This window comes from Cotesia glomerata, linkage group LG7, assembly GCF_020080835.1.
Source record: "Cotesia glomerata isolate CgM1 linkage group LG7, MPM_Cglom_v2.3, whole genome shotgun sequence".
NCBI lineage: Eukaryota > Metazoa > Arthropoda > Insecta > Hymenoptera > Braconidae > Cotesia > Cotesia glomerata.
In genome coordinates, this window is record NC_058164.1 from 19,177,380 (window position 1) to 19,200,696 (window position 23,317).

The 23,317-nt window shown below is 33.3% G+C and overlaps 1 protein-coding gene across 4 annotated transcripts in view; it reads left to right on the forward strand.

Annotated features, from left to right (window-relative positions):
* The window catches only part of LOC123268731 (adenylate kinase isoenzyme 5), a 40,141-nt gene that overhangs the window by 5,864 nt on the left and 10,960 nt on the right, over positions 1 to 23,317 (forward strand). The gene's annotated exons all lie outside the window — the stretch shown is intronic.

Sequence of the window (23,317 nt, forward strand, 5' to 3'; positions counted from 1 at the left end):
GAGTAAACATTCCGTTTCTAAAACATGAGGCACAAATTAGGAACCCGGCGGTAGAAATTTTGAGCTTAAGGACACACTCACCGCAATCAAAATTACTCCAGCTAGCAGAACCTCAACTCGAGGGGTAGAATTAACATCTTGGTATTTAGAATTGATGCTATCAATTATTTTCATTGCACGATCGAGAGATTTTTGCTCACCATCTCTGCTGTATTCATCTCAAGACCCATCACATATTCAAGTAAATAAACTTTATTATAAAGAAATTACTAACAAACGCACACCCAGATAGCAAAATGACGTATTAAGTTATTCCGAATGAGCTCAGATTTATGATTTGGACGTCAGAGTCTACGTCTAAAAGACGTCTTTAAGACCTTCTGAAGAGGTCGAATGCGCCGCTTATTGTAGACTTTAAGAACTCATCAAAACGAGCTCTTAAAGAGCTCTTTTTTCTGAACTCGCACAAATGAATGATTTTTGATCTCTATACAAAAATAATATTAATAATAATAATAATAATAATAATAATAATAATAAAAGTAAATTATGAAAAATAATTCAGAGTTTCATGAAGCATCGATGCTGATTTCGAATGTTTATTATTTTAGTTAGACCTAATATTGTCGGTTTAAAGAGAGAACGTGAAAATCGCAATTGCCGTAACTAAGATTCGAACCCGAGTCGCGCGCGTGCTAGATCGATACTTAACCCCCTACGCTGTTCAAACGATATGTCGTTACACATCTCATTATTCTTATAAGCTAAGTTTATATAGTGATGAAGTGTTGCGATCATTGTCTATATTATTTATTCTATTTGATACTGTGTATCGATAGAGAAAAAGTAACTTTTACGAATATTTATATACTAAAAAATATTCAAAAGTCTACCTGTAATATTTTTTTAAATAGTCTATATAAATTTTGTTTACTTTTCACAATATAAAATCTAATAGATAAATTAATGAATATTAAAAATTCAACAATAATTAATAAGTATATAGTTATAAGATATCGTTAAATTCGAATAAAATGTTTAAAATTGATACATGCAAAGTACTCCTTAAATGTACAAAGTTCACATAATTTTTTCAGATTAGAATCCAATTTTATTATTTTATTTAAATTAGTTTGATTACGAACCAGATTTTAACATTATTGCCTATTACTTCATAATATAATTTAAAATTTTTGAAAAATTTAATTAACCTGGATTAAGAGAAATGAGTTAACCTATGCCAAGTGTATATCTATATATTAATCTATTCAAATTGTTTTAAATGATTTAATTCGAATTATTTTTAATCATTTTCAATTTAATTTCTCAATCAGGAAAGTAATAAATGAAAAATGAATAAGATTTTGACAGCTTTATATTAAAAAGAAATTTGTGTTTTTGTTTATAATGTCTATAAGCTCATTATACGCAACTCAAAAAGAAGTCCAAAAAAGGGACTCAGTTAGATGTCAGAAAATTGACTCCAAACTTATGAGTTCATTAAGAGCTCTTAGTTCTGACCTCGTAAAAAAGAGCTCCTTAAGACGTCACATTAGGACTTCTACAAGAAGTTTTTTAAAAGACTTCATACTGAAATCTTTCTGACTTGGATGCTGACTGGGCAACTAATATAATCTTTGAGATTGATTTAATTTTTGAGTTATTCTTTATTTTAGTTCAAATTACTTATAAGCCAGAATTATTAAAATGCAGCTAGGTTAGGCTAGAAAACTAATTATCAACAAAAAATTTCATTTACTAAATATATTTTCATGTAGGACACAAGAAAGTGCCAAAAGTTTGGAAAATCCAAAAATGCACGCCTCATAACACCCATTCATTTATTAAGCAAAAAATAAATTGTGTGATTGAAGCGGCAAAGATAGCCACGCGGCACGCATCTGACTCTGGCGATCACCCAAGCTAAGCAGCATTTAAAAATTAAAAATTAAAAATAAAAAATTTAAAAAATTCGGTCGGTAACCCGCGTGAGGTGCACATCGTGACAAAGTGTTTCAGGCTATTTTTTAGTATAACATTGGTTGTAAGACAGTAAAACCGAGTGCGTAATTTCTAAAAAGGAACTAGAAATAAAATTTGTACTTTTGGCAAATAAATGCCCTAAATGCAGGTAAAATTATATTTTTAATCTCGCATCAAGTTTCACCGGAGAGAAAGATAACCTAAAAATAGCATAGTAACCACAGAAATAAGCAGCGCAGGCGCAATGGGTGTATTGAAGGCGGCAAATTTAAATCACAACAGCCAAGAAGTTAGAGACAACAAATATGGAAGTCAGGCGAGCCTGAAAAAAAGAGGAAGAAAATCAAAAGCAGAAAAAGATATAAGAGCAGGTAACACGCAAAATATTAATAAATTCCTCAAAAAACCTCTGCAACCATGGACGAGTAATGAGATAGAGACACTGGAAATGGATAGTCTCAACGGTAGTATACCGAATTTTCTGGATGACAGTCTGAATAATTTCACAGAGTACAATGAGCATCCATACGTATCAACACCTATACCAAATAGACGGAGCAACTTTAGCAGAGTTAGCAGTACGCCAAAAAAAGGAGGATCGCAAGACATCAAGATCATAAACAATGAGTCTCTGAATAGGAGAATTATTCCGGTGAGAAGAAGGTGTCACAGTGCAGACAGATGCGTAGAATGCACTAAGAAGGAGAGGCAGCTGCAAATAATTCAGAAGGAGCAGGAGGAGCTAAAACGAAGTACAGAAGAAGAACTCAAGGCAATGATGCAAGAAATAAATAAACTGAAGGTACAAATGAGCGAGCTAAAAGAGAAGAATAATGAAGCAAAGTTAAGCCCCACAACACGTAAGAAAACAGCACAGGAGAATACAGAAAGGTTCCTTCAAAGCCTCGACCACCTGCGAGGAAAACCTCCAATCAGCCACCTGACAAAAAATAAAAACACAAGAATAAGTCCTAGTCAGGAACAAGCGTCGCAGAGTAATGGAATGCAAAATAGCAGAGATGGAAAACACCAAAAAGACAATACTGACAACAGAAAAGATGACCAAAAGATCAAGGATGATAAAAGCAGAAAACGTAAACCTGAGACTATGGTAGAAAAACCAGGTGCCATGAGATTTGGAGAGCTCAAGAGAGAGGTGGACGAAAGACGTCGGAGAAGAAACAATATTGTCATCACAGGAGATTTCAATCCTGACTGTAAGGACATCAACAACATGTCAAACTGGTTAAATGCAGAGTTCGGCATCAGTACAAAAGTAAAGAAGGTTGCGACGAGCCAGAAGTTACTGATAGCAACGCTAGAGTCAATTAATCCAAAGAAAGTCATAATGGCACAGAAAAACAAGCTGAAAGGGTCGAACCTATCGATAAACGATGACTACACTAGAAGAGAAGCTCATGTGCAAGCATGGATCAGACAAGAGATGTGGACAAAGAGATCGCGCAAGGGAGAGCAGCAAAAACCAACTACATGCGAATGTGGGCAAAAGACGCCTGGTGGAGATGGGAAGACCTAAATGGTGACTTAATGCAGCAGCCATTTTGGAGCCATGAAGAGCAGTAAACAAGAAATAAAAATTATACTATGGAATATTGCAGGAATTAAAAACGCTAAGTATGCAGATAACTTTTTAGAACTTGCTGACATAATTATTTTACAGGAGACGTAGGTAACCAAGGAAGCGCAAAACAAGAAGATAAAATCGCTAAATAATAAGTATCACTGGTGGTGCAAGGCCACAGTGAAGCGAAAGAATATCAGAGGAAGAGCAAGCAGTGGACAGTTTCTTGGCATAAGGAACAGCATGTCCAAAAACTAGAGCGTCAAAGAGTGGAAGCTAAGACTACTGGTAACGTCTGATAAGGATAAAATAATAACAATGTACAATAATGTTGGACTTAACGTAGCACGCAAAGATCTTGAAGAGCAGCTTTTTGAAGCTGTGAAATCTGGCAAAACTACATATGTGATCGGAGACATCAATGCGAGAGTCGGTGAGGAAACTGGATACATCGACAGTGAATGGGAAGAGCATGTAGGCGAGATAAGAAGATCGCAGGACAAAACTATTAATACTGAAAGTAGGAAGCTGCTGAAGATATGTGAAGAATGGGGGTTGCACATTGCAAACGGACGAGTCGATAGAGATTGAACTGGCGAAGTCACCTTTGTAGGAGGTAAAGATGAAGTGTGTGCTTCAGTACTCGATCTAGTAATATGCCTTGGACCAGATAGATAGATAGATAGATAAAAAATTTATTTGGCTCTGGAACCTAAGCTCCCTCAAAGCCATCAATATTTAAATTACATTGGTTTACATAGGTTACAAGATTACTTAACTAATTAAAGGTTTACAATTAGATTTAATTTCAAATGTTATAAAATCCAAATAGATTATTTAATACAAACAAATAACTTAATTTAAAGTCATAATAATTCTACAAGAAAAAATATTCAAATACAATACAAAATAAAGATTGCAATTGTTAATTGTCATGTTCAAAAAAGTGATTGAAGCAAATATTTTTAAATTCAACCAAATTATCTACAGCCACAGTCTCAGCAGGCAGTGCATTCCAGATACGTATGCCATGAATTAAGAATGAATTATCATACATGACACAATTAGCCTGCGGTATACGAAGATAGTCTTGTCGGACATCACCTCTACGCAGTGCTACAGGCAAAGAGTCTAGTTTTGAGCCAAATAGCTGCCGATAATTTAGTCGAATTTCCTTATAAAACAGACAAGCAATGAAATAGTCTCTTCTCGCTGCAAGCTTTAGCCAACCTAACTTTTTGAAATATGGAGTAACATGTTCATATTTTGGTACTTTATAGATAAATCTAACACATTAATTCAATTTACGCTGCATCTTTAATAATAATTTGTTTGACATATTCGTATACGCCGCACAACAATAATCAAAGAGAGGAATTATTAAAGTAGATACTAGCTTAATACGTAAACTTTCACTAAATATTTCATTGTTTATTTTTAGTTGTGCTAGAATACTCATAGCGCGATTGCACAAATTTGTTACTTGATTCTCCCATGAGAGAGTACTATCTATAGTCACCCCAAGGTATTTTACAGTGCTACTATAAGGAATAGCACACCCCTCCACAAAGATTGTGTCAGCTAGTCTGCACTCATCACTACTAATTTTTGCTCTATTTCCACAAATAATTTCTTTCGTCTTCGAAGGATTCATTTTTAGATGATAAGTTCTGCACCAATCTGTGATTTTTATTATTTCACCGTCAAGCTTATTCACACAAACACTGATTTGAGAAAGATGGCAAGAAAGGTATATCAGTAAGTCATCAGCATAGAATAAGTATTGGCAATCTAAACGTTTAGCTAAATCTGTGATGTATAGTAAGAATAACGGACCAAGCACACTTCCCTGAGGTACACCACTTACAATTTCTTCCCACGACGAGTTACCTTCGCTAGAGCGTACGGACTGCTTTCTGTTTGCTAAATAAGATCCAATCCAATCAACGGCTGAATTCGACATGTTCATAGATAACAATTTACATAATAATCTTTTGTGATTCACAGAATCAAAGGCCTTGCTAAGGTCAAACGAGATTGCAATTAAAACCTTTGACTCATTCACCGCTTGTCTTATATCGTCACAGAACTTTACAATGGCAGTCTGCGTACCCAAACCTCCACGAAATGCTGTCTGATATTCATCGAAGTAATTATTGTCATTGATATATTTAACAATTTGATCATGAGCACACCGTTCCAAGGCTTTTGACAAGTTTGGCAATAGCGATATAGGCCTATAATCTTCACAGTTTACTGGATAAGCCTTTTTTGGAATAGGAATCACATGTGATAGCTTCCAATTCTCCGGAAAGACTCCTGTAGTTAATGACACGTTGAAGAGGTCTGTAATTGCTTGCTGAAAAAAAGGCAGCACACATTTATATGACTTGATAGAAAAGCCATCCGAGCCACATGAATTTGACGTCAATCTCATAATTGATTTTCTAACTGTTACTGTGTTCAATTCTGTGAAAGTGAATTCATCGCCATTATTATCAACCAACAATATGTCTGACGTGTCAACATCTGAATCGATGACGTTACCCGACGCACGTGCAAAGAATTCATTTAATTCATTCAAGTCAACTTTTATAATAGTTTGTGATTTCTTCTGTTTAACAATGCCTAATCTTCTTAGATCATTCCAAAGTTCCCTCGAGTTTTTTGCATTAATTAATTGATTGTCAAAGTATTTTTTCTTTGCTTCAGTAATACGTTTTTTAACCAATCGCCTGACGTTAGAGTACTCTTTATAAGCATAACCCGTCCTTCTGTAGATGCGATAAAGCTTATTTCTCCGACATTGGAGACTTCTAATATCATCAGTGAACCATGGAGCCGGTGGTCGACGCGGAACAACCAATTTTTCAGGCGCAATAGCATTTATAATACGTTCAAGGTGTGCATGTAAACAAGTGTTCATTTCATCAACTGAGCCCAGCTCCTTCAGAGTTTCATAATCAATATCTTCACACAATTCTCGCAGCTTATCATCATCAATAGCATTCCAATTTCTGAATGTAAAGTTGTTCAGCTGTTGTAATTCAACTTTGTAATTATAAGTCACAGAAATTAAGTCATGATCAGAAATAAATGGCTCTGAAAATTGTTCTGACGCCAACACCTTGGACAGATCATCCACAATGCAAACATCAATCCAAGAATCTGAGTTTTGTAAGTGATGAGTAGGAGCATACTCAACAATATGTAAGTCTAAACAATCACAAAACTTCCGCAGTTGATCACCATAAAAATTCTTTTTACTTAAGTCTGAATTTAAATCTCCAACAATAATAATATTATTAAATATTATTAAATGGCACCATTATGTTTTCCATCTCCTCCTCTAAATCATCTAAATGTCCTATGTTAGATGGTTTATAGACCACACCAACTAGTATCTTTTGCTTTGATGAACTCAATATTTCAACGAATAAGTACTCTGGATGTTTGTCTTCTGAGTTTGCTGAAGATGCAACATATTCAGCTTTAATATTATTTCGTACATAAAGAGCTACCCCATCTTCACTACGAAGATGGCGATCATGGCGATAAAGAGTGTGATGTGGGAGAGACACCATGTTATCAGGTATTAACCGATTCAACCACGTTTCCGAAACAGCAATTATGTCATAATTATGATCTCTAAAATATTCTTTGAAAATTTCAAAATGACACTCATTTCTGAGCGATTGAGCGTTTACATGACAAACTTTTAAATTACTTAATCGAGTTGAAGGACTCTGCGATGAGTCGATGGACATTGAAGATGGTGAGGGAGCAGTGATTTGTTATTGAATTAAATCCTGCAGTGGGCCTATCCCCACTGTAGGTCTCAACTTAACAGGTGGTTCATCATCTGCATACCTGACATTTACTGAAGTATTCGAAATCCAAATGTTTTTAGGATGAATTGTCGGGTACTTTTTACGGACCTCGAGCCGGAGCTTATACAGAGATGACGGATGCCTACGATGAATATATATAGTAGCATCTGCATCCTGGACCTGAACGCCAGGCATCAAAGTACTAACTTTTACTTTGTTTTTTTTAATACCTTTAATGCATTCATCAACATGCTTCAAGCTATTGAACTTGACGCAAACACTGCGATGGCTCCTGTTACTCTTCCTACCCAAACGTTCCGCGCTGACAATCTCATTTTCAGTAACTGGTACTTTCAAAGCCTGCGTTAATTGTACAACGACGTCGGGAAGCTTTTCTCCATCTAATTTAAGAAGACCAGTAATCGTTAACTCATCCGCAAGTGAACGTGATTCCATCTGCAGCATTCTAGCCTCCAAATCACCATCAGCAATATTTTTCGCAATAGCTCTAGCTTCTTCCAAAAGATTATTACCACCATCAGGTTGAGCTTCCTCAATTTTAGAAACCCTAGCCTCCAAATCCTTGACATTTTTCTGCAAAATATCATAATTAGAAATCAGTTTGTCAACCTTGTCATTGACTGACTTCATAGTTTCGTCAAACTTGTCCAACTTTTTTCCGAACTTAGCCACGTTCTTATCTACTCCATCTATTTTGTTTAACTTCTCAGAAATTTCCTTTATTATCGGTGACACATCAGTGACACAAGCCGGACAGCAATCCTTAACCTTAGCGGCCGCATATGCCTTAGATGGTAAACAACATCGCACCTTCACACATGTGTTATGAAAGTAGTGTTCCCGAGAAAAAATATTTATATATAATTATATATATTTATATATAAATTGGTTATATATGATTATATATGAAAAATGGCCAAATATAATCATATCTAATCATATATAATTATATATAACAATATTTAATTATATATTTATTACATCTGATTAATTATTGGGTTAATTTTATGGATATAGTATTTAATATGGTCCTACGCAATTCTCTGTAACCAATTATAATGCAAAAAAAATATCTAGCTATAATTTTACGGCTATAACACCAGCGGTCACCCATCCAACTATTAACCCAGCTCAATGCTGCTTAACTTTAGTGATGTCCGTGCGTCTTGAAGTTTCTGTCTGCTGTGCTGCTGTCTTAGATGTCAATGATTCTATGATCTACATAATGTATCATATGAGTTTATCATAAACATAATATAAAAATTGATTTTATAATATATTTGGATAGTCATAATTCATAATTTATTTATTTGACCGAATCTCATTATAATATAACACTTATTTAAATAATAAAATAAATAATGATTTTACTATTAGGTAGTAGCAGAGCAGACCAAAAGATCTCATAGGAAATGTAACAAATTTTGTATTTCAGAATTATTTAAACGTAATTATAAACATCATTTTACACTTTTCGTGATTACCAAAAAAAAATTTTTTTTCAAAGAAAAAATTTTTATATATGTTAATTATATATAAGCATATATAATTATATATACTTATATATAATTATATATAATCTTGGATGGCTGTATATTGCTCCATATATAGTCATTTATAATTATATATGATTATATATGACCTCATATACAATTCCATATATAATCATGTATGATTATATATAACTATATATAATTATATATGGAACTATATATAATCTTGCTTGGCTGTATATTGCTCCATATATAGTCATATATAATTATATATGATTATATATGACCTCATATACAATTTCATATATAATCATGTATGGTTATATATAATTATATATGGAACTATATAATCTTGCTTGGTTTTATATTGCTCCATATATAGTCATACATAATTATATATGATTATATATAACCTCATATACAATTCGGTATATAATCATGTATGATTATATATAGTTGTATATGGAACTATATATAATCCTGCATGGCTGTATATTGCTCCATATACAGTCATATATAATTATATATAATCTTATATACAATTCCATATATAAACATGCATGATTATATATAATTATATATGATTATATATAATAGTATATAATTATATATGTGACTCCATATATAATCATATATAGTCATATATGATTATATACAATTATATATGATTATATAGAAACATTTTTTCTCGGGTTTACAATAAGCAGTTGTTTGGACAGCTGATGCGGCGTCACTGATGACCTTTAGGCACAATCCACACGACATAGACATTGTCACAAGAATTGTGAGATGGCAGCACAATATATATACCGAACGCAAGATGGCAGCACACTTAAATTTTCTAATAGGTTAGCCAAAATAAAACTAACCTAAATCAGAAATTGCAACTGTTTTCTTTAAATACAAAATCCGTTCAGTAAGAAATACAAGCGATTATTATTTCAAAAAGAAGCCCGTATTCAAAAATATAGTTTAAATAAATTGTCTATATCAGTAAACCACAATATCATTTACAAATAACACACCAAATGCACCAATGCAAAAACACGTCCGCACTATACAGCGCACTTTAAATACAGATGCACTAAATAAAGTAAGCAGTCTGCAAATCCAGGCCAGACCAGAGTCAGATAATTTACCAGTAGCAATCCCAGTCAGCATCCAAGTCAGAAAGATTTCAGTATGAAGTCTTTTAAAAAACTTCTTGTAGAAGTCCTAATGTGACGTCTTAAGGAGCTCTTTTTTACGAGGTCAGAACTAAGAGCTCTTAATGAACTCATAAGTTTGGAGTCAATTTTCTGACATCTAACTGAGTCCCTTTTTTGGACTTCTTTTTGAGTTGCGTATAATGAGCTTATAGACATTATAAACAAAAACACAAATTTCTTTTTAATATAAAGCTGTCAAAATCTTATTCATTTTTCATTTATTACTTTCCTGATTGAGAAATTAAATTGAAAATGATTAAAAATAATTCGAATTAAATCATTTAAAACAATTTGAATAGATTAATATATAGATATACACTTGGCATAGGTTAACTCATTTCTCTTAATCCAGGTTAATTAAATTTTTCAAAAATTTTAAATTATATTATGAATTAATAGGCAATAATGTTAAAATCTGGTTCGTAATCAAACTAATTTAAATAAAATAATAAAATTGGATTCTAATCTGAAAAAATTATGTGAACTTTGTACATTTAAGGAGTACTTTGCATGTATCAATTTTAAACATTTTATTCGAATTTAACGATATCTTATAACTATATACTTATTAATTATTGTTGAATTTTTAATATTCATTAATTTATCTATTAGATTTTATATTGTGAAAAGTAAACAAAATTTATATAGACTATTTAAAAAAATATTACAGGTAGACTTTTGAATATTTTTTAGTATATAAATATTCGTAAAAGTTACTTTTTCTCTATCGATACACAGTATCAAATAGAATAAATAATATAGACAATGATCGCAACACTTCATCACTATATAAACTTAGCTTATAAGAATAATGAGATGTGTAACGACATATCGTTTGAACAGCGTAGGGGGTTAAGTATCGATCTAGCACGCGCGCGACTCGGGTTCGAATCTTAGTTACGGCAATTGCGATTTTCACGTTCTCTCTTTAAACCGACAATATTAGGTCTAACTAAAATAATAAACATTCGAAATCAGCATCGATGCTTCATGAAACTCTGAATTATTTTTCATAATTTACTTTTATTATTATTATTATTATTATTATTATTATTATTATTATTATTATTATTATTATTAATATTATTTTTGTATAGAGATCAAAAATCATTCATTTGTGCGAGTTCAGAAAAAAGAGCTCTTTAAGAGCTCGTTTTGATGAGTTCTTAAAGTCTACAATAAGCGGCGCATTCGACCTCTTCAGAAGGTCTTAAAGACGTCTTTTAGACGTAGGCTCTGACGTCCAAATCATAAATCTGAGCTCATTCGGAATAACTTAATACGTCATTTTGCTATCTGGGATGACTCTAAAAGAAGAACTACTGAATATCCAGGACCAGGATCAGGCAAAAGAAAGTAGTGAATTGAGCAAAGAAAAACTAAAGTGGTGCGCAGATAAACAAGAAGAGTATACAGTAGGGTGGTCGTTAAAAATTAAATTCTTTCAGACGCCCAAAAAAATCCTTCCTTTTGACGAAAAACTACGGGAAAAATTTTGCTTTTTGATTTTTAACAAAAATAACACGTGCCGGCGGCCAATTTAAGTTCATTTTTCGATAAAATTATAGTTTTTTGGAATATTTGTTACATTATTTAAATTTTGATAAAAAATCATGAAAATATGCTTATAGGAAATCAAATTCTCTACAAAAGGGTTTCTTTTGTTTTTGGATGAAGTTCATATCCATCGAGATAATCTCATTGGTAAACTTATTAACTTTATTAAATCATTTATTTTAGCACTAAAAACTTTATTTTTCTTGAAATATGAACAATTTAGTAAATTTTATATACAATTATTCATTTATAGAGATTAAGTTAATGACTACCAAGTTATATTCGATATTATCTATCCATTTTCAAAAAAAAAAGTTCAAATTTACATCTTATAGACTGATTTATTAATTCCAAGGTTTAAGTAAGCTTTCTTTTGTATTTTTTATGTTTCGAGCTCTGTAATCATCCAAAATTTGAATCACAAACTGCTTCTGATTTTCATCTTTCGTAAACAAATCATTGTATTCTTGCATTAATTTCACACCGCGTTCAGCAACATCGTTCACAACAGATAAATTATTTACAGCGTTCAAACAGATCTGATAATTTATATTTTCTTGCCAGTTTTCACAATCATCTTTCAGCCAACTAGTATCCAAACCCAGTTTAAGAAAGAAATTAATTGATGAATGATCAACGAACTGTTCTAATCCATGGTCGAATAATTTTGGTACATCTTTTTCAGCTATTTCTATTTTTTTTGAATTACAGATTTGACTGTCATCTGAAGAATCATAATCGTTATTATCGAATAAATTTTGAACCATTTTTTTTTTGTTTCTTCATCAACACTGTCATCGAATAGTGCCATTAAACAGTTTTCTGGAGTGAGATACCATAAATGATTCAAAATTTTTTTCAAAGCAGCAGATGATAGTTTTTTGTCAATTGATTGGAAGTTGTAAATCGATTGTATCAATTGAAAATCACAATTGGGAGCTTTGATTGATGATGATGCCATAAACCATATCTTCACATATATTTTTACAATAAAAACACAAATCATACCAAGACTTTTTTGTTCATTCGAAGTCAGCTTAAACGTAGATCGCAAAAGAAAAATTTTGAGAGAGTAAATTGCCTTGGCCATCCACCTTGCTTGATGCATAGCTCCAGGAACACGAAACACAACATTATCGGGTACTACTCCAATGAATATCAATGTCAACTTTAATAATTCTAAATAATCGTCTCTGTCGTGATTCAAAGTCAATTGTGTTTCTGCAAATTCACGAATGTCGAGAATATCATTTTCGAGAATATTATAGATTATCGGATCGTTTATTCCAGATTCAAATTTTGTAAGGTCCAATGCATCCCATTCTTTCCTGAACCTTACAAATAAAGGCACATTCGGTCCAGAAGAATTGAAAATTTGACAATCGAATACAGCTTTCAGTACAACTTCCAATATATGGTGTCGACATGGTAATAGAAGAAGATCTCGTTCCAATGCTTGTTTAATCAACACTGCTGCACCGTTAAATTGTCCTGTATTTGAAACTGTAGTATCACAGCACAAACCAACTACGAATTCACTAATCCCGTATTCTTGCAGAGCATCAAAAACTGCATCAGCCATTGCGCGACCGGTGGAATTTTCGAGTTTGGGTATCGATAGTATTTTAGTTTCTTTTTCTGCAGAAATTATAATGGGAAGACGCTCTATGAAGTTTCTACCAGTGATGTCAGGTAAATGTTTGCCGTCCCAGTGGATAATTAATCTACTGAGTTCTGTATTTTTAAATCTATGTTGAATTTCCGCGGCTCTGTCCTCTCGAAACTTTTCACGCTTCTGTTTTATTGAAGTTCTATTAACAATGTATTGGCTAGCATCTATCCCAACAGCTTCAAGAAAACTAATCAATAAACCCGTCGCATTCCGATCGCTGATTTTACATTTATCCAACATTGTGCATAGTTTTGGAGTAAAAATATCGATTGTTCCTCGAGGTTTTTTCAGTGGTGGTGATTCATTTAATTCCAATACAAAACTGGGATCTCTCTGAATGCTTCGTTGACTGAAAAAGTTAGTTTCTGATGACTCAATTTGTGAACTAGGTTCAGAACTTTCTAAAAAAAAATGAAAAAAAAAAGTTATAATTTCAAAATATAAACCATAGAATACAGAAATTGTTTCAATATTTACCGGAAATTGGATCTTCAACCTCATCGATGTATCCAACACGACAAGGCTTACGTTGATTTAATAAAAAATTTTTAATCTTAACATCGATCATATTTAAAGCATCATTATGCGCAATGTCGAATAAATTTTTAAGAGATGATGAAAACCCATGCAGGAAACCTCCAGAGTTGACAAAGGGGCCAGGCTTGGGCCAGTACTGGGAAACCTAGCTTCGGCGTACTTGTATTGGCCCATGTGTGGGCCAGGCTGTTTAACCCAGCCTCGGCCATGCCAATGATTACCCAACCTTAGGCCAAGACTGGCTAACTCAGCCTTGGCCATTCATTGGCGACCCAAGCGTGGGCCAAGACTGGTTAACCCAGCCTCGATCATGCCAATAATTATCCAAGCTTGTGCCAAGACTGGCTAACCTAGCCTTGGCGATTCATCGGTGACCCAAGCTTGGGCCAAGACTGGGCAACCACGCCTTGGTCGGCCCAATTATTACCCGAGCCTGGGCCAGAACTGGGTCACCCAGTCACAGCCACAATGATTACCCAAGGGTTAGCCAAGATTGGGAAACCTATTTTCTTGAACCATGAAAATAACTTTGAAGAGTTTAATTGTCTTCAATCAAAACGAAAAATTCTTTAATTAAATAAAATTTACTTAAATCGAGAAAAATTTCTTAGTTTAAGAATTTTTCTACTCAAATCAAGAAGATGAAATTCTTAAAAATTATTTACTTGATTTAAGTAAATTTTTTTTTCTTTGTAGCCATGGGCGTTGAATGGCAACCAAGACTTGAGCCAGAATTGGGTAACCTAGCCTTAGCCATTCAATGGGAAATTCAAACTTAATAAATCATTAAGTAATAGAATTTTAAACAGTAAACATTTATTGTTTAACGAATATTTGCTAACAAATTCTAAAATTTAAAATTTATTATTTAACCAAGACAATTGCATATCGTCAAAATTGATGTAGTCTTAAAAAAATTAAAATATAATAATTTACAGTTTATGACCCAGATTTTACTTTTTGTATTTGAGTATTTTAGTTTATTTTTAGTTAATTACTTAAAAATTAATAGAAACAATTATTGTTATTAGTGCGGCGATTATTATTTAATTATTGTATTTATTTAGTTAATAATTTTATATTATTGTTACCGAAGGTATGATTAAATTAAGAAATTAAGCGTGTGAGAAATTATTACGAAGCCGAACGAATTAATTGTAAAAGAAATTAAAATACTGGGAAAATTATTCTAAGTTCCGAACAAGATTTAGTATGGGAAAGTGATGAATGGATATAAAATGAAAGAATTGACGATTATTATTTTGTAAGAAATAAATTAGGTAAGCGAAAATTTTATAAGTCCCGAGGACAATTTAGTATGGAAAAATCAACGAATGGATATATAAACGCCAGATAAGTATAATCATAGAAGAAGCAATATAGAAGAAAATGCTGAAACTGCTGAGATAATAAGAGATGAAGATCTTGATGCTGAGTTCACGAAGACAGAGCTACACGAAGCACTCAGCAAAATGAAGAATGGAAAAGCAGCTGGTGAGGATGGAATAACAATAGAGTTTCTAAAAGCAATTCCTGCAGGAAGAATGGATGAGCTACTTAACCTACTGAACACCATCTGGAAAAACTGTAAACTCCCTGAAAAATGGGATACAGCAATAATAGTGCCGATCTTCAAGGCTGGAGACCCTGACATGCCAACCAATTATCGGGGAATATCACTACTAACTGCAGGATATAAAATCTTGACCAACATGATGGCCAGACGGATGAACAGATGGATGGAAAAGAACAAGCTACTGAAAGAGAGTCAAGCCGGATACCGTAGCAAAAGAGGCACCAGAGACCACATCTTCGTGATTAATGCACTTTCACAAAATAAACTGAGACAACCAGGAGGCAAACTCTTCTACTACTTCGTGGATTACAAGTGCGCCTTCGACAGTGTAAGCAGAGAAAAACTCTTCAGTAAACTGAACAAAATTGGCATTAACGGAAGGATGTTCGAGATGATTAAGACAATATATAGCAGAACCGTGAACCAAATAGACACTGAGATATTCGAATCGTATGAAGGGGTGCGACAAGGCTGTGCACTGAGTACAATCCTATTTAATATATTTACTGATGACGTTGATGAAATTTGGAGTACAAAAGATATTGGTGGTGCGGTGATGGGCGGTAAGAAATACTACGTGATCAAGTATGCAGATGACATGTGCCTAGTTGCAGAAACAGCTGAAGGGTTGAAACAAATGCTAAAAGAGCTGGAAAAATACACTGATGGTAACGAGCTGGTAGTTAATGCCTCAAAAACAAAGATTATGATAGTAAAAGCTGGCTGCAGAGAGGTTGAGGAACAAGAATGGAGCTTCAAGGGAGAAAAACTGGAAGTGGTCTCAGAATTCAAATATCTAGGATACTGGTGTACAGCCTCAGGTTCCTTCAAGAAACACACTAAATAGTTAGTAAGCAAGACGCAACAAGCGATGAACGCGACGTGGGGACTTATCAAAAGAGCAGGAAGAGCAACACTAAGTGAGAGGCTCCACCTGTACAACTCACTGGCGAATTCAGGGGCACTCTATGGTGTTGAAGTGTGGGGTTGGGCCTTCAATGAGGACTACAACAGGTTGTATGCAAGAGCTCACAAAATGGCGCTTGGTGTAGCCAAAAATACACCAGAGTATATCTGGAGATTGGAAGCTGGAGTAGAGAGCAGCCTGTTCATGATAAGAAAGAGAGCCAGCAGATACTTAGTGGACATTTTGAGAATGGAGGATAGCAGGTGGCCTAAGCTATGTCTTAGGGAAGAAGTAAGAAATATAATGAATGGTAAACCGTCCAAGTGGAGTAAAGCAGTAGTACAAACGCTAGAGTTGATGGAATGTGAGGACATATTGGAGCTCATCTGGAGACGACATGATCCAGACGAAGTGCAGCAAAGGCTAGACGAAGGTTTTGAAGTACTACGAGTCCTAGAAGCGAAGAAGACCAGAAAAATGGTGTATAAATCAACTTACTGCCCACTCTACAAGTTCATAAAAACCTCAGAAGGCTGCGAGGACTATTGGAAGGATAAATCTGGTGAAAGCTGGACGAAAGAAGTGTGGGCCAGACTAAGATGTGGCAGTATTGACCGTTGCTTCAAAAAAGGATTCAAAGACTGGACCTGTCGTATCTACAATAGTCAGCAGGAAACACTTGCTTATCTTTTAACGTGCAGAGAAGCCAGAAACTTATGCAGTGAAAAAACAGTGCAGGTAATCCAGTCATTGACAGAAAACAAATATGAGGCGGATCTGGATTTCTTAGTTTAAGAACTTTTGAGAGGTCCTCCAGTACGAGAAGTATGCAGTCTGATCGCAGCAATCGAGAGAGCCGGAAAAAGAGATGAGTAAACAGACGCAGTGCAATAAATAGTATAATAAAATAAAATATATACTCATATGAAAGTAGCTTCTGAAGCAACTGATACAATTAAATTATGAATGTAAAACTGTGCCCTAGTCATAGATAAGTACTGAAGTAAATAGTTAAACTAATTTATGTAGAATAGTTAAAAACTGTACAACTTGAACTAAATAAATAATAAATTAAAAATTAAAAATTAAAAATTAAAAATTAAAAAGTAAAAATAAAAAATTAAAAATTAAAAATAAAAAATTAAAAATAAAAAATTAAAAATTACAAATTAAAAATTAAAAATAAAAAATAAAAAATTTCTTGACTGGAGATCAAAATTCTTGGCTCAAGAAAATTTTCGGGTGCCTGAAGGAAGGCCGAAGTTGTATTTTTAGGGAAGCAGCGCCACGTACTTCAGCTGAGAAAAAAATTTTCTCACCTTGAGAAAATTTTTCTCGAAAATATTTGATACCCATTTTATATTATTTTAGCGCGCAATTATACATATTGAATGAAAAAAAATGATTCAATATTATTTGATCTTCCCATTTGACATGTTAATCAATAAAAATGTTAATGAAAATTTACTTCTATCGAAATATTTAATTTTTTGGAGCAAGAGTCTCGGCCGTTCCTTTGATGGAACCAGACTTGAACCAAGACTGGCTCATCTAACTCTGGCTATTTAATGGTGTGCTAGGCTTGGATCAAGACTGGATAACTTAGCCTTGGCCATTCAATGGAAAATCTAAAGTTAATTAATCATTAAGTAAGAGAAGGGCGGCTGCCCAATTTTAAAACACAGTAACTGCAAAATTTTTATACCTAATTTTTTTTAATATTACTGGATTTTTTATAACTTTTAGACCTTAATTTCCAGTATTTTTTCTTAAAAATATTTATATTCAAGTATTTTCTATTCATAAATCAAATTTTTCATCAATTTGGCAGGCAAACTTTTTTTTAATAAGAAAAATTAAAAAAAATTTCTAAATGTTAGTTACTGTGTTTTGAAATTGGGCAGCCGAAAGGGAGAGGGCAAAATGGACCTATTAAGACAAAAATGTTGAAATCCTTAATGTTTTTCTCTGGTTTTGCGTTTTTTTTAGTCCTTTGCCTAGTATTTGACATTAATTTGTTCTGTTTATTGAAAATAAAAAATTAAAAATGTGGGGCGAAATGGGCCACCTTCAGAAAATGTTTATCATATGAGTTTTTCAACTTGTCTTACTTTTTTTGGCCTTTTACTGAGTTTATGGTATTAATTTTTTTGTGTCTATCGAAATTAAAAAATTGAGAAAAGTGAGAAATCTCAAAAAAATTACAAACAAAATTTTTTTCAAATGTGGTTCTTTTGGAATAACTTTTAAACGGATTTACCGATAGATTCTAAAAACTAATTAGCTCTTAACATTAAAAAACCATGTTGATCGCAGCCAGCCCGGTCAAAATCAGTTGATTCGTTAGTTAGTTATCGTTGTCGAAAGAAAACCAAAAAAAGTATTTTTTCGGAATTACTTCGAAATTCCTAGTTCGATCAATTTAAACTGAAAGATTCTTTGTGAGGCTTCAAAAACTGCGTCGAATGCCGCCAACCGTGTAGAAATCGGTTCATTCATTCAAAAGTTATTACAGTTTAAAAATTCAAAAAATAGTGTTTTATTAAACTTCTATCAGATTTTTGAGCTCGGAGAATTCAAAATGACACGAAAATTATATTTATTAAAAATTGATTTTTCTATCAATTATTTAATTAAAATTTCCATCAATAATTAAAAAATTAAATTTATTAACTGAAAAAATTTTTCTTCTTGATCTGAAGAGAAAAATTCTTAAACTAAGAAATTTATATTGTATATTTATTTTTGTATATTATGGATATTATTTATAACGTATTTAACGCTTCAGACATGAACAGACATGAGCAGGCATGAACAGGTCTGATCAGGTCTGAACGAATTTAACGCTTCAGACATGAACAGACATGAGCAGGCATGAACAGGTCTGATCAGGTCTGAACGTATTTAACGCTTCAGACATGAACAGACATGAGCAAGCATGAACAGGCATGAACAGGTCTGAGCGTATTTAATGCTTCAGACATGAACAGGTCTGATCAGGTATAATTTCAGGCCTGATCATACATGAACAGGCCTGCTCAGGTCTAATTTCAGGCCTGATCAGATATGAACAGGTCTGATCAGTCCTGATCATTTTTTCCCGGGAAATTGACATAATGTTTTTGTCAACATAATATTTTTTCTTTGTAAATATAGCATTATTCAACAATGGAATGTTTATGATGTCATATCTGATGTAAATTTAACAGTTTTTCTTTGTAAGTATGCCATCACGGTGAAAAATTTCCAATGAATTTTACTATGTACAAAGTGTACAGTGCACAGTGTGGACGTGTTTCTTTTACGGCGTCATTACATTGCTATATTCTCTAGACGAGGTGATAAAACTTGTATAAATTTTATTTACAACTGTAAACTAAAAATTGTGCAGTATTTTGAAATAATAATTCCAGTTAGTGCTTAAAAGTCAATAGATATTATTCAATAAATAGCCTAGAGATTTTACTAACAAGGTTAGGATATATAAAAGTATTGTTCATAAAAGTTAACGAGTGCTACCATCTACAGTCATAATGTCCATGTTTTGCGCTCTCTGCCAACGTCAAGTTACCGAGCAAGCAGAATCAGTCCAGACCGGTGCTGCTTGTAAACATTATTTTCATGACAGATGCGTTAAAAATTCGTTATTGTTTACCAAACAAAAGACTTGCGAGTGGCAGAATAGCTGCTTCATGTCCAGTATGTTTTATTGATGTTACTGAGGTTTTGAACTCGATAAATTTGAAAATGACTGGAATAGAGACAAAGATTGATGCTTCCTCTGCAACTGTTGAAATGATAGCAAATAAAGTTAACGTTCTTGCGACTAACTTTGATGCTCTCAAGGCTCACGTTACGACTTTGGAGACTAGGATTACACAGATGGAACTAAATGAACATCATCCAGTAGCTAATAGTGATTTCTTGGATCAAATTAAAAGTACTGTCCAGAACATAACTGATAGTAAACTTGAGGTTCGTACATTACAACTAGAAACCCAATTATTGGCAGATGAAATAACTATTGGTGGGCTCCCCGAAATGAGGAATGAAAAGCTCATGGATACAGTAGTGTTGCTCTCAAAAGCACTCAAAGTCACTGTTACTGAAGCTGATGTAATTAAAGTAGAACGACTTGGTAAAGAAGTGAGAGCTAAAAGCAGAAACATCCGAGTGAAATTTAGTAATCAGAAACATGTCAACAATGTCATGAGTAATATTAAAGGGAATACTCTTAAAGTGGGCAACATTGATACCAAATGCACAATCTCCTGATACACCAGTTTATATTCATCGACGTTATCCATCACCGTTATACAAGCTTCGACTTAATATACGTAAGGCGTATCCAAATATTCCTGTTAAGAATATTTGGATATCTTATGCTTCGGTAAATGTGAGATATGTGGACAATAAACCACCAGTAAAGTTATTACCATCAACAGGATTAGAGCCACTACAAAACCTTCTGGACTAACAGTCTGCGACTCCTCTTTACCATCACCTAACATTGCACCTCATACTAATGTAACTACTATTAATAAATACAATACAAATACAAATGAGAGCTTCTTCCAAAGATTATCTTGATAATTATTTAAAAGTATGCCATATCAATGCACAGTCTCTCAGAAATGAGTGCCATTTCGAACAATTCAAAGAATACTTACGTACACACCAGTATGACGTGATTGCAGTCTCGGAAACGTGGTTAAACCATCTAATATCCGATAGTATAGTATCTTTACCATCATTTACGTTACATCGTCATGATCGCTGTCTGAGAAGTGGAGGTGGAGTTGCAATCTATGTAAGGAATGATTTAACCTCTAAGTATGTGTCATCTTCGCCAAATTCGGAAGACAAACACCCTGAATATTTATTCGTGGAAGTATCGAAGATTTCAAGAGAAAAAGTTTTTAATCGGTGTTGTTTATAAACCACCGAATGTTGGACATCTCGATGACTTAGAAGACGAACTCGAAACTGCAGTGGCAGTTTATAAAAATATTATAATATTAGGTGATTTCAATTCTGATCTGAGTAAGAGAAATTTTTACGGTGATCAGCTTCGGAGTTTCTGTAATGATTTTGGTTTATATATTGTTCCTTTTGGCCCAACACATCATTTAGAATACTCCAATTCGACTATTGATGTCTGTGTAGTTGATGACCGAGAAAAAATTTTATCATTTGAACAGTCGTTACAACCATTTCTATCAGATCATGATCTAATATCTGTAGTTTATAAATATAAACTGGAGTCACAAAAACTAAACAATTTCACATTTCGAAGCTGGCATAATATTGATGACGATTTACTGAGGCGCTTATTCAATGATATTGACATTAACATCATGAAATCATTAAATTCGGTGAATGATAAAATGAATGGTTACATCGTCATCTTGAACGAGTTATAGACTGTTTGGCACCTGAAAAAACAGTATTTCCACGACGTCCTCCAGCGCCCTGGATTACAAGTCAAATCAAAAATCTCCAAGCTCGTCGAGACAAACTCTATCGAATTTTCAAAAGAACAGGTTATGCCTACAAAGAATATTCATCTGTGCGTCGGTTAGTTAAGAAGCGAATAAGTGAAGAGAAAAAATGTTATTTTGATAATCAACTAAGCAGTGCTAAAAATTCGAAAGGAATGTGGAATGATTTGAGAAGGCTAGGTTTAATAAAGCGTAAAAATACTCAATCAGTGATTAGATTAGATCCAAATGAATTGAATAATTTTTTCATTCAATCTTCTGGCAGCATAAACGTTGATATAGATGTAACTGATATCACAGCCGACAACATTAATTATACCTATAATAATGTATATTTTCATTTTTCAGAGCTAGATGATAACATTGTAAAGAAATCGATAATGCGAATAACTTCTAATTCAGTAGGTCCAGACAGTTTTTCAATTAAAGCATATAAATGTACCTTGATGTATGTCCTACCGTTTATTACAGACTTATTTAATAAGTCGCTAACCACTGGGATTTTCCCTACTGAATGGAAGTTTTCGTATGTTGTTCCAATACCTAAGATTAAAAATGCAGTAAACTGTGAAGATTTTCGACCTATATCGCTACTAAATAACATTTCAAAAGCTCTTGAGAGATGTGTGCATGACCAAATGGTTAAATATATTAATGATAACCATTATATGGATGATTATCAAATGGCTTTTAAAATAGGATTAAATACACAGACGGCAGTTATAAAGTTGTGTGATGATATTCGTTTTGCAATTAATGAGTCTAAAGTAACGATAGCAATTTTCTTTGATCTTAGCAAGGCATTTGACTCTGTTAATCATAAAAGATTGTTATATAAATTATTGCGAATGAATTTTTCAGATAAAACAATTAATTGGATTAGATCTTATTTGACTGATAGAAAGCAATCAGTAGTAGTAGATGGTAAAACATCATCTTCGAGAGAAGTAGTAAATGGCGTGCCTCAGGGCAGTGTACTTGGCCCTTTACTATTTTCAATATATGTTACTGATCTCACAAATCAGCTCAACTGTCAACATCTGCTTTATGCTGATGATTTAGTCATTTATACTTCCTGTCATGTTTCTCAAGTTAATGAGTATGTTGCTATCCTAAATAATGAAGTAAAAAAGATTGAAACGTGGTGTAAATTGAATTGTTTAAAAGTTAAATGCTACGAAAACAAAAGCTTCCATATTTGGTAGTAGAGTGAAAATAAATTGTAATGAATGTAAATATGCGAATAATATTGTTGTCAATGATTGTGTCATTCAATACGAAAGGGTTATAAAATATTTAGGTGTGATGATCGACGACACTCTGTCATGGGAAAATCAAGTAGTTAGTATATGCTGTCGTACAATGAGGGTCCTTGCTCAGTTAAAAATTAATAATGAAATCTTTAATGAACAGCTGAGAATAAAACTTGTAACTACTTTGATCTTTCCGA